The 12,331-nt window shown below is 40.1% G+C and overlaps 1 protein-coding gene across 2 annotated transcripts in view; it reads right to left on the bottom strand.

Moving 5' to 3' along the window:
* LOC117576352 (octopamine receptor beta-3R-like) overlaps positions 1 to 8,135 on the bottom strand; it is a 34,711-nt gene extending 26,576 nt beyond the window's left edge. For both annotated transcript variants that reach the window (XM_034261037.2, XM_034261038.2), the window contains exon 1: positions 7,421 to 8,135. The gene's annotated coding sequence lies outside the window, so the exon portion shown is untranslated. The remainder of the gene's footprint in view (positions 1 to 7,420) is intronic.
* Between the last annotated feature and the right edge of the window lie 4,196 nt (positions 8,136 to 12,331).

The following is a 12,331-nucleotide window of genomic DNA, read 5'->3' as shown; positions in this document are numbered from 1 at the left end:
TTAAGTAGGAGCTCAGTCTTTAGTCGCTGTAGAACTTGTACATTGAACGTTGTTCGTCCTATGAATACTACGCTCGTAATGCAACAAATTTTAAGGACATTGAACAATGCCTGGCCTGGCACTTTGCCAAGGTAGTCAGCCGTTGGTAGGGCAGCGTAGGGGAAGCTTTGCCGTTAGCGACATTCGTGGAATTGAAAAGTTTTCACTAGAAAACAGGCCAACAATGAATTTCACGCATACCAACGAGAGAGCGAGAGAGACAGAGAGAGAGAGAGAGAGAGAGAAGAGCTACGGCCTGGAATTGTATTGCACTCCAACGTTTTACTCAATGAATCATGGCGAACAGCTGATTTATATTTATGAGCTGTGACCCACACACACTCGCATACTTTCGGTGTACTTGGGCAATGCGTGTGCTGGCAACGATTGGTGTCCTTGATTCGATTCAAGTACGCCAGTCGAGTGCGCCAAGTGTCTCATTGTGCATTTTGTGTGGCCGCCACGAAGGTCGCCGGGCAAAAGACTAAAGCCTGCTGCGGTCGGGCAATGTCATTAGGCGGCGACAGCGACAGCAACGGCGTTGGCGGTGGCTGAAAACTGGGTTGTCGTCTGCCCCAGTTCGTACTGTCAGCCGTTTCCTAGCTCAACACGAAGTGAACAAACAAAAGTCCGATTCAAACTTCGAGACACAGACGTTGTCGTTGTCCATGTCCATGTCCGTGTCGAAGGCAATGCGGATAATTGACAACGAGCTGCCGCTGCTGAAAATCAATTGAGTGACTTTGCATGTAGTAAAGCCGGGGCTATTTTTACGCTTACCACACACACACACACTCACTCATGTGTGTGTTCTTGACTGTTACTTTCAGTGGTCTGCTCTACACATTGTTGTTATCGTCATATCGGCCCTTTGTCAATATTGAACAAAGACTTTGAAGCGCGTAAAAAGTGAATGAAATGTGGAAATCCTCGCGACACATGTTTCACTCTCTCTCTCTCTCTCGCTCTCTATCTATGTTGTTGTACTTGTTGTGGTTTCTCTGTTTGCCTGTCGGCTTGAGTTAACCAGCAGAGCACACAACACGTCAAACTGACTCAGGTGAGCGCTTTGTTTGCCACTGTAGGTGGGAACCAGCAACCAGCAACGAAGGCAGCTGCCACAGATCCCGCAGGCGCATCATTTGTGCTCTTTACTGTTTGATTAACGTTTTAACGATTTGAGCAAACAATTGTGGCAATAACAGCAAGCAAGCAAGAGCAGCCTCCCAACAACAACAACAACAACAAAAACAAATGCCATTCACAAGCATCGCCCTTTTGGCTGGCCCACAGCAGAGTAAAGTACCTGATGCTTGTTACATGCGTAGCATGCCACATGTTGCTGCTCAATTAAACTAAAGCGATGCGGACAATGTGTTGAACAACACGACACAGCAGCCAAATAAAATAAACACATACTCCAATTGACATTATAATTAAGTAGTTTGCAAGTGTGTATTTTCTTTAATTTGTGTCCGTACTTGACAACAAAAAAAATGCTTTGCAAAGTTTTCTAATTAAATATTATGTCTGAAACAATATAAACACAATTTTTGAAAATATGTAATCAATATGTTTCTTTGGAATTTTGAATAGAGCCAAGAAAGTTTTGCTTGCTGTGATTAATTGATTCAATTCGTTTCGCTCCAACAATTTATCATCGATAACTGAGAAGGCATTTGTAAAATGTGAACAGAATTTTAAGCAAAATCTTCAGACACAATGTAATGGTAAATTGTGAAACAATCTAACAATTACACATTAAGAAAATTGCAATTAGGCACTAAACGAATTAGTTCATTACGATAATTAAATTTATTGAAATGGCATTCTTAGAAATTATGCAAATGCAATGCAAGATTCAGATCAAAGTGTTAAATTTGCCAATTAGCAAAATTACTTTCATTTGCTTGAAATGAACTTGAAATTCACAATGCACAAAAGTATAATTGATTCATGTGCGACGGTTATTGGAATCCACAAGCCTGGCCAAAAGTGCTGACGTTGCACTAATGTAAGAGAGTATGCAACAGGTGAGTGAGAGAAAGCATTGAAGGTTAGGTAACTCGATTATGTCATCAAGGTCGTTTCCTTGGCCAATCAATAATGGCTTCAGTTGCTGCCATTGTTTACGTTGCAGTTTAAATCAAGCAAATTACTGGGCAGTCAGTATATATGCCATATGCATATCAAATGTGCGAATATATCGATGTATACCATATACCACATGTATATTATATATATATATATGTGTGTGTGTGAGTTCTGGCTGCACTTTGCCTTATTACCTACGCGCACTTTGCTATTCCGCGTTTCGCCATTGTTGACTTGTTTGCAAATTGGTTTTCCCTCAGCGTAATGCCTGAGAACTTCTTGTCCTTTGCCCCTTGCCTTCTGCCTCTGCCCTCTGCCTTCTACCGTCTGCCATCCGCAGCCAATCTTCTCCGATGCCGCTGTCATTGCTGACATCCTTGTACTTATTGTTATTGTAGTCGAAGTTGTTGTTGTCGTCGTCGTAGTCGTCGACGTCTTCTATGGCAGCATCGCGTTCATTTTAAATTACTTCGTCGCGTAAATTAAACAAGCGACAGTGAAAGGCGTCACTCCACTGCACACAATTCCCGTTTCAATACGTAGAAGAAGTAGTCGCAAGCACTTCTTCTACCATAGATTGTGTATGTACAAGTACAAGTATTTTTCATCTTCTTTGTAGCAACAAAAAATTTGATTATGGTTTTTGTCGAAGGCGCGGCTAATTTCATTTTGCCAGACCTCGGCCTAATGCTGAGTGATGTGGCAGCAACAACTGCGAACTGCGAACCGCCTCCGTCTAATTTCATTAAAGGCCAAAAAAATTATTTAACAGATTTTTGCAACAGCATTAAAATGTGTGTGGTATGTGTGAGTGGGTGTGCGAGTGTGAGTGTGTGAAGAGCACTCGCGAAATGGAAGCCCAACTCATTTTTAAAACACGCGCCGCATTGTTTAACTTTAACCTTTTTTATGAGTTTCGCTTCTGTTCTCTGTTCTCATCTCAACTCGATGTGTGTTTACACATAAAAACTCACACACATTACTGTAACTGTCCGCGTGTGTGTGTGTGCGTTTGTGTATATTTGTGTAAGCTTCTTAATTAGGCGTCGCTTTCGCGAGGCGTTCCTTTCGCCTTTCTGCTTCACTGTAAATAAGTTCCTCTAATGAGCCTTCACTCGAATCTGTTTTGGATCTTTTATTCGTTCGACGCGGAGTCGAGCGACGCGAAGCTGTGCGGCTGTTGAATCTAATCAGGGTTCAATAAACAGCGCATCAGGACCTTTTGCCAAGCAGCCTGAAAATGCAAATCAACAGCTTAAAATTTAATTTAGGCGTTAGCTGTGTAAATAAACCGAGCTGAGTCGAGTCGAGGAACGAGTTTTGTGTGCGTTTTTGTGTACTTAGGAGCGCGCTTCGTTGGCCATTTATGACTTGGACATTGTCCCCAAAATTCAATTCCAAGCATTTGGTTAACTTTGTTAAAAAGTCAAAATTAAAATCAGGCCAAAAAGTCAGCAGTGCTGCTTGCTGCCGCTGACCACATTGTGGCCTTTTCCCGACTTAGTTAACTTTGAATTGTGTATACGCCGCGTGTTACAAAATAAATGCAAAGAAAAACCCTAAAAGTAAGCAATTTTTCCCTGTTCGTTTCATTGTTGTTATCATCATCATCATTGTTGTTGTTGTTGTTGTTGTTGCTGTTGAGTCAGACAAATTGCAGGACTCAAAGTAAAGTTGATGAGCTCAAAAAGTTCGCTGTAAATTTGGCTGAAGAATGATTTAATTTTGTTTCAGAGAGGAGAAGAAGAAGACAAAGCTGCGACACGTTTATCTGAAATGGTTTTTGGTAATAAGACCGTGTGCCGTGGCGGCCAATCGACTAACCGCCTTTGAAATGCGTATACAAAATCGATAATAGCATAAATAATGCATATATGGAGCTGTTAGCAGTGCTCACTCACCATCGAAAAACACACGAGAAACGAAAAAAACATACAAGCGGCGGAAAATGAAAAAAAAAAACTGCCTAAGAGACAATGGCCTAGGACCGACGACAAGGCCCAGGGGCCAACGAGAAAGGACAAAGGCAAACAGTGAAGCTCATAGACCGAGCTTACATATGCCTGACACAACACAAAAATGAAAGTTAAATCCTGAACAACACAGAAAAAACGAATGTGTGCTTGTGTGTGTGTGTGTGTGCGTGCCAGTGCGAGTGTGTGTTTAAGTTTGCTGGGAAAAGGAAAGAAATGCGAGGTGGACTCTCGTTGGGCGTACAAAAGGATAGCTCAATGGCTTCTAAAGTTGCAAGCCAAAGCAACGCAAGACCTGGTTGCGACGAGTGCAAAGCAAACACAAGTAGTACAAAGAATACTCATACACGAAACACACACGAGGGCTGTCTCAACAATACTTGCTAACAACCAAACAATCTCGAGTCTGAGTCTGGTCCTGAGCCTGAGTCTGGGTAGGTCACTTGGGAAATATCAGAAGACTCTGTCGGACGCCATGCAAACAGTTTTCGCTCAAAAAATGCTTAGATAACATTTTAATAAGAACGTCGTCTTGAAGACAGCCAAAATACGCAATTTGATATTTTATTTACATCATAACGGAAGTTAAAGTTTATCCTTTGTTTACTCTACTTTAAATTTTGAACTTAACATTCAGCTAAGTTTAATCTGCGACAAATTGTTGATGGGAGGCAGTCGAGTGTAGTAGGGTTGATGATACTTTAGCTGATTTTGTTACAGTCTTGTTTATAACATGTACCTAAATCAACGCAGAAACATTGACAAGGATGCGCAAGTTCTCGAAGACAAGCGAGTCCCACTTAATGACATAAACACTGTCAATGTGCCCAAGTCTCGAGCGGAAGTCATTTTAATGAGAACCTCAAATCGCTTTACGAATACACTCAGCTCTCTTCCTCTCTCTTTCTCTCTGTTTTCTCTGTTTTGTTATTTCTCCCCCAAATATTAATTTTCAGCTCGCTCGTTGTCGTTCTTCACGTTATAGGCGAAATCAACAAGCACTTCAAGACGTATATTTAGTAGCTAATAAAATGCAAAAAGCGAACGGAAAGTGCAAAACTGATTTAAATGCTTTTGTTGGCATATTTCCGAATTTGTTTTTGTTTGTCCCGCTTGATTGTCGATTAATATCAAACATTTATGACAACTAAGTGGTATTTTATGTTACTCCTGCTGTTCGATTTCCAATTTCTCTTTCTATTTCCTACTGTTGCTGACAACTTTTGGCCATAATTTGTGTCCTTGACTCCACATAAAATACTTAATATATTTGGACTGCGAGTAGTAGTAAATGATGTGTCAATATTGTCGAAACAAATACAAATGGAAGTTCAGTAATTTCAATACTTTCTTATTGTGTTATTATGCAATATTAAGTTAACTTCTTTGAGGAAATCGATTATAAATTGTTTGCTTACACGAGTGGAAATCTCTTTGGGTAATTTGTTTGCTTTGTGTGTCGAGTTCACGTCAATAACAATAGTTTAGTTTACATATGTGTTTATTATTATTTAAATATGGTTTATTTGGAATTCAATTTTAGAGCAAAGTATGACAAGTGGTTTAATTAAATTTTCAATCGCATTTCCTGTAGCAGTTTGAAGCTACAGTAACTTAGTATCATTATGCTGACAATGAATCTGATAAGCTTACGGCTAAATCCAAGGACAGAGATAGAGAGATACACACAGCGACAGCTGTAAGAATGGCAAACAGAAATGCCTACAGGCATTTATTCTATTTATCATTTATCCAGCCATTTATCGAAAGACATTTGAGGCGCAGCATGGTGTCGAGAGGTGTGAGTGAAGGGAATCACGACGACGGTCTATAAAATATATGTTTGTATATCGCTACAATGAATAATGCCATTTATATTGAGAAAATTTATGTGCAAATATTTGCCAGATTTAAGCTGCAGCATTAGCTGGGCATTATCTGAATTAAATAAATTCAAATCTCTCTTATGCCATTGCAGTATTATTCTTCTGCTTCTTCTTATTATTATTATTATCGGCTAACGGGGCATTCGACAGTCACAAAGTACTTAATGATAGTGTAAAGTTTCCGGCAAATAAAACATTGACAGCCGAAACTAACTAAATCGTCACAATACGAGTATCTCACAGATACAAAAACTTTTTCAAGCGTAGCTCAAAAAGTTTCAATTTGTCTATGCCACGCTCTATCTCTATCTCTATCCAACTGCCTGTAGGTGTATGCGTATGTGTGTGTGGGGGTGTGGGAGTGTGTTTGGGTGCGTGCTTGTCTATTTTGTTCGCCATGTAGTTTTACAATTTATGCAGAAAAGTTTGCATTCCTCGTGACAGACTTTCTATGAATGCCAAATAGCTGGCGCATGTAATATTCGGCTTTTGCTAAATTTGATTCCAAAGACCAGACAAATATAGTTAGCTAGATATTTTTTTGCCCAGTTATTTATTTTTACAAAGGTTCAACTATGAGTACCTGAGTCCTATGTTAATAAAATCGATTGCTCGACCAGAGGCGTAGGCTGCTCTGCTCTATTATAAAAATGAAAACCAAAAAAAAAATGAAAAATGAAAGAAAAATCAAAATAAAAATGTCAGAGTAAAGGCAAATGTCAGTAGATTTAGGTTGAGCTACACAGCTACAGCTGTGGTTGAAACTGCTGCGAGTCGAGTGGCAGTTGCCATCAAGGCCCAGCAGCCAAGAGCCAATCAACAGAGCAGTTCCTATGGGCCAGTACAGTGGAACGCATAGCTAAGTTATGCCAACAAAAATTATTATATTAATAGTTATATCGGAGTAAAGAAAAATTAATAACAAAATTGTTTTGCCCTTGGATTTTTGTTCGTGCAACGTAAAACTTTCGCTTTTATTAAAACATTCTTTATTCGCTACACTGATTATTTTCGCTGAGTAACATGAAATATGTCTAGCCAATTTCATGGCTTATTCAGCATTTTTGAGACCAGTGTGTGCGTGTACTTTCAAGGACCTTTTCTGTTTGGGCAGAGCAGAGGCCAAGGAGAGCCGCGACACAATGTCACAACCGTTCATTGGCAGCATATTAAAAATGTCAGAGACCACTAACGTTTTAAGTTTATTAAATGTGAGCCTCAAACCCAAAAAACCAAACCCACCGAACTTCGACTTCAGCAGCTCAGCATGAAACTGGCCAGCCAGGATTGCCAATTTACGTAACCAGTTAATTGAATGGTCTCTTTTTGGCTAGCAACAACCACTTGCGAGTAGAGAGTAGAGAGAGAACGAGAGCAGATGGAGCGTGGAGCATGGAGCATGGAAATAAAGTTTTATTGTTTGCTTACTTGATGAACGCCGTGGCACGAGGTTAAGAGGCTGGAGCCAAAGCTGTTTATCGAGCTGTAGTAGTAGCAGTAGACGACAACGGTGGATGAGTCTGAAAGTCTCGGCATCGCCATCGGAGTCCTTGTCATTGTCGTTCTTGATTTGCGTTTTGTTATGTGATGTAGGTGGTATGCGTGTGTTTTGTGTGTGTGTGTCTGTATTTGAATCCTTGTGGCAGGGAGGCGCGGCTGTTGCTTGTGGCGTTTGCAACACGAGAATGAAACTTTTTTTTGTTTTGTGTGTTTGCTGTTTGTCTGTTGCTTTTATCGCAGTTTATTGCTGTTCTTGTTGTAGTTGTTATTGTTATTATTGTTGATATCAGCGCAAAAGTTCCTACACGCGCTTCTCCAACATTTTTAGTATCTTTTTTCTCTTTTTCGTTTGCGCGTATTTGCTTGCTGATGTTGTTTTTGCGATTTGGTTTTTGTTTTTAACGATTTGGATAGCTGTGTGCAAACAATTTAATTTGTCATTATGCCGAAGTCTGTGCTATTTTTATGGCCATTCGCAAGTAAAAACCGAATGAGCGAAATCGATTTGTAAGAACGGAATTTCTTTCTGTTTTTGTTCTTTCCTTTTTTTTTGGTACTCACAACTGGCCGCAAGTTGCCGCACGTTTCAGCCAGCGAGCGAACGTAAACACGTACAAGACGCTACACGAACACTCACACACACACACACTCGCTTACTCCAGGGATATACGGACATCGACACAGCGAACAGCGAACAGTTACAGATACAAAGAAATACGGACACGGACACACACAATTCACGTAGAGTTTTGTATCGGTTTTTGTTTAGGACGAGGTTTACGAGCTGCGGCCAAAGCCAAAACCAAAATCGAAACACGCACGCATATGCACAGAGCGTCTGATATATACGGCCGATGTCCTGACACAGTCCTGTCGCTGTCGCCTGTCGCTGGAGTGGCACTTGAGTCAGACGCCAATGTTAACGCTAACACAAACGCCAGCGGCAACGCCGGCAACTGTCAGTGGCAATTTAGTTCCCTTTTTTGCAACACATGTGTGACAAGTGGTCACAGGTTTCAATTGTTGCCACACTTGCTGATGATGTTATTGTTTTTGTTTCTGTTTCTGTTTCTGCTTCTCTATTGCAACAATTGCCGTCCGATGCTGATGATGATGATTATGTCTCGTTGCTGTTTCGATTGCTGCTCCGCTATGGAGTCTGCTTGCACTGGAAACTGGACAGCAACTGAATGTTTCGACAGCGTGCCATATCCTTTGCCGGCGGCCAACAAAACACAAGATGCGGCGAATTCGAAAGGAGAGGGAGAGAGATAGAGCGCGTCTGCGCATTGAAATTTGGCGCGCAAGGCGAATTTGAAACGAGCGCAGAGTTGCATTGGAGCGTAGTAAATGCTGCGAGTGTTTTCACCGCATATTAAGTATACGTAAATGTTGTGAAACAATATTTATTTACTATGCAAAATACAAAATATACATAAATTCAATTGCATGTTAAACTAAATTGAATATTCTTAGCCCCACTCGATTTAAAAACGCAGCTACTACAACCTGCGCAACTCTGCGAGCTCGACGTGTTGAAAATTTGTGGCGCCAAGCGACAGCAGCATCCCTTGAGTCTCGGAGAGGAGCACAATCGAATGTCCCGCATAATCAAGACGCCAAGTGCTGCCCAAGGCAACCATCAGCAGTGCTCACACTCGCCCATTCCCCCATTTCTCAATTTACATTCACATTTACACTTACATTCACCACTCGCGCTCACATTGAAAAGCCCGCCCTCTTGGCCCACCCCCTCTGCATGCAGGGCGTCAATATTTGCATTTGTAATAACAATATTTTGATGGCATACCCAAAATGCGTGCGTAAATCTAAAAAAGATTTGTTATTACTGCTCGCGAGCTCGTGTTCGTTTTCATGTCGCGCAATGCAGACACAAATATTACTGTATGGAGTGTGGCGGGGGGAGAGCGGGACACATTACCAACAACAACTAAAATATTTGAGTATCAAATCGAGTCAGGATGGCAGCTCATACGAAGTGCTGTCGTATGGGTCTTTCTTTCGCTCAAAGTTATTAAATATTTCATATAAAAAAAAAGTGAAGAAGTGGAGAAGAGAATTTGATTTCTCGATTGTCGCTCGAGTTTTGTGCCGGTGACAGTTGTGAGAGAGTGTGACTAACTCACAAATTGAAAATCTTCGGGTCTATTTGACGTGTCTTGTGCATTTAAATATTAATTCAACAGCAGCACAAAAACGAAAACAAAACAAGTTTGTCTGCTGCTAAGCAGAGGGTTTTAGTGACTAAGAAATATCCTGCAATTAAAAAAAGAAGTGCAACTGAAGAAATATATCAATTCATTATTTAACAACAAATATTTTTCTGCAATTGATTTAAATATTTATAAATTATATATAAAATAATAATTATCAAAATACAGAAATGCATCAATTAATCATATGCTAAAGTTCAACAGAAGAGATACATCAATTGTGTTCTTTAATTAATTCAAATATTTATCAAATATAGAAAGATAATTCTCAGCAAATGCAGTAATGCATCAGCTATTTTTTTTTAACAACACTTTCTGATTTTCACTTTTTATTATTTCCTATTTGCAAAGAAAACGCAGACATTAAAGTTTATTATCTATCAACGAGCTGCAATTTGATGGTAATAAAAATAAAACGAGAAATAATAACTCTAAGAAACACCTGTTGCTGCTCATGCAGCAAATATGCATAACTCCATAAAGAGAGAGAGAGATATCATCTACTTGTGCTTGTGATTTTATGATACTCTTTTGCAACGCTTTTACGACTACAGGGTATAAAATTGTGAAATGCTGAAACATTTGAAATGGCGCTCAGTTTTTGACACCAACGTGTCGTTGTCACTGTCACTTGACATGGCCAAATTGGCGCATCTTATGAGCGATGGGCGTTGATTGGCTGCTTGACATTATGGATCACCATTGTGGGCGGGTGCACCTAGCAGCTAGCACCTCATATAACACCTAGCGCACATACAATACTAAGTGCCGAAGCACCTAGCACCTAGAACCGACATCATCAGCATCAGCATCAACATTTGCCTTGGGGGCGACATTGACTTCGCCAGAATGTCAAGTGGCAGAAGTCGAGCGTGCAATGATTTCATTTTGACTTTGATGAATGAACTTTGATTTTGAGTTATATTTATTATGCGCATATTTGTGTGTGTGGGTTTCAAAGATGATGCACAGTTGGCCGGGAGTAGCCCATGCCCAAAACTAATTTCGCAGAATCAAATCACAAAATTAAAAACATTCTCAACACGTCTCAGATTGCCAGCATTGCATTTATTTTCAGATAACGAAATTCACAATCTATGCGCATAGTTTACTCAACACATGTTACACTAATCGGTTTGCCATTCGAATGGTTTTCATACCAGTGTGCAGCGTTACGCTCTCTAAAAAGTTGTACATGCTAAAATTATTATTAAATTGATGGATGTATAAAAAGTTTCCTATGGGGCTGATGCTCAAAATTAATATAATTTCTTGGCATACATATAGAATTATTTCACGCGCCCTGCTGCGAGGCGGGGCTGCCGATTGGCGATGGCGATGGCGATGCCAATGGCGCGGCTGCTTTCACGCATATTTGGTGAGGAAATATTTAAGTTGAAATATATTTGCTACATAATTTTGTCGGCATTTCAATAACGAAGCACACACACACACACACGAACACAGGAATGAACTACAGCATTTTGGTTTATGAGTTTTTAAAATGCCAAAAAGTTTTGCCCAGTTGCCACTTAGTCTGAACCTGAGAGGCCGGGGACCAATTTGCCTGGCGGAGGATAACGCGTCTGTGCTGTGGTGGTGTCTCTGTCACCTGCTTGGCAAATGCGAGTAAATTTCATTTATAACGCGCTATCAAATTGCTAAAGAGAAACTTCAGAGGTTGTCCCTCAGTCCAGACACGGGTACACGAGCTGAGATACATTTGCCTTATTTAAAGTATTCAAAGTGTTTGCGAGTGCTGCATTGCGTATACGCCACGTTGACTGTTATTTGGGTCGCAACTTTTTCTTCATTGGCCACTGCGACGATGGCGACGACGGCGACGCAATAATATGACAAATTACTTTCACAAACTGATGAGCTGGCGCGTAAAGAAAACGTGAGAGTGAGAGAGAAAGAGAGGGAGGGAGACTGGTATCATTGCCATGACGCCGGTTAAATTATCTGCCAAATAAAAATCACTCATACGCCGTGTGCTCTGGCGTTGCCTTTGTTACGAAGAGGCGAGGGATCAAAAGGGGGCGTGTTGACGAACATTTTGTAATTTATCAGCCAAGGCATGGCAGTTATTTAGAAGTTTACAACTGTCGCCGGCAGTAATCAGCTTTACTTTTGTGCTGATAATGTTCTGTTAATGTAATTTGGCTTTCTCAGCTGAAACTGAAGTTGGGGAATTTGTTTTTTCGTGGAGAAATGTTCATGTTTTCTTTTGCTTGGGTTTATTTACCTTAAAGTTGCTGTGTCATTAACTAAGAGGGTCACTTCCCATTGAAATAGGAAAATAAAAGCAGTATATATATTTTTTTCAATTCTTATTTTCTTTATTTTTGTTTTTTTTTGCATATGTATTTGTTTAAAGTTTGTCCAATTTTATTTAAACATTTCGTTTAAGCTATAATAATATTTCACATACAGCTTAAGTTTCCTTTTGTTTTTGGTTTTTGCCTTCTAATTGAGGCTAGATTTGGCTTAATCCTAGATTTCGCAACTTGCATAGAAAACTTCATAGCAATACACAAAAATAAGAAAAATAATTAACGCAAAGCATTAGCAGAAAAATAAATAACACTCACATTCAATATAC

Source organism: Drosophila albomicans, chromosome 2R, assembly GCF_009650485.2.
Source record: "Drosophila albomicans strain 15112-1751.03 chromosome 2R, ASM965048v2, whole genome shotgun sequence".
Taxonomy (NCBI): Eukaryota; Metazoa; Arthropoda; class Insecta; order Diptera; family Drosophilidae; genus Drosophila; species Drosophila albomicans.
Note: the sequence above shows the minus strand (reverse complement) of the source record. Positions and strands in the feature narration are given on the sequence as shown.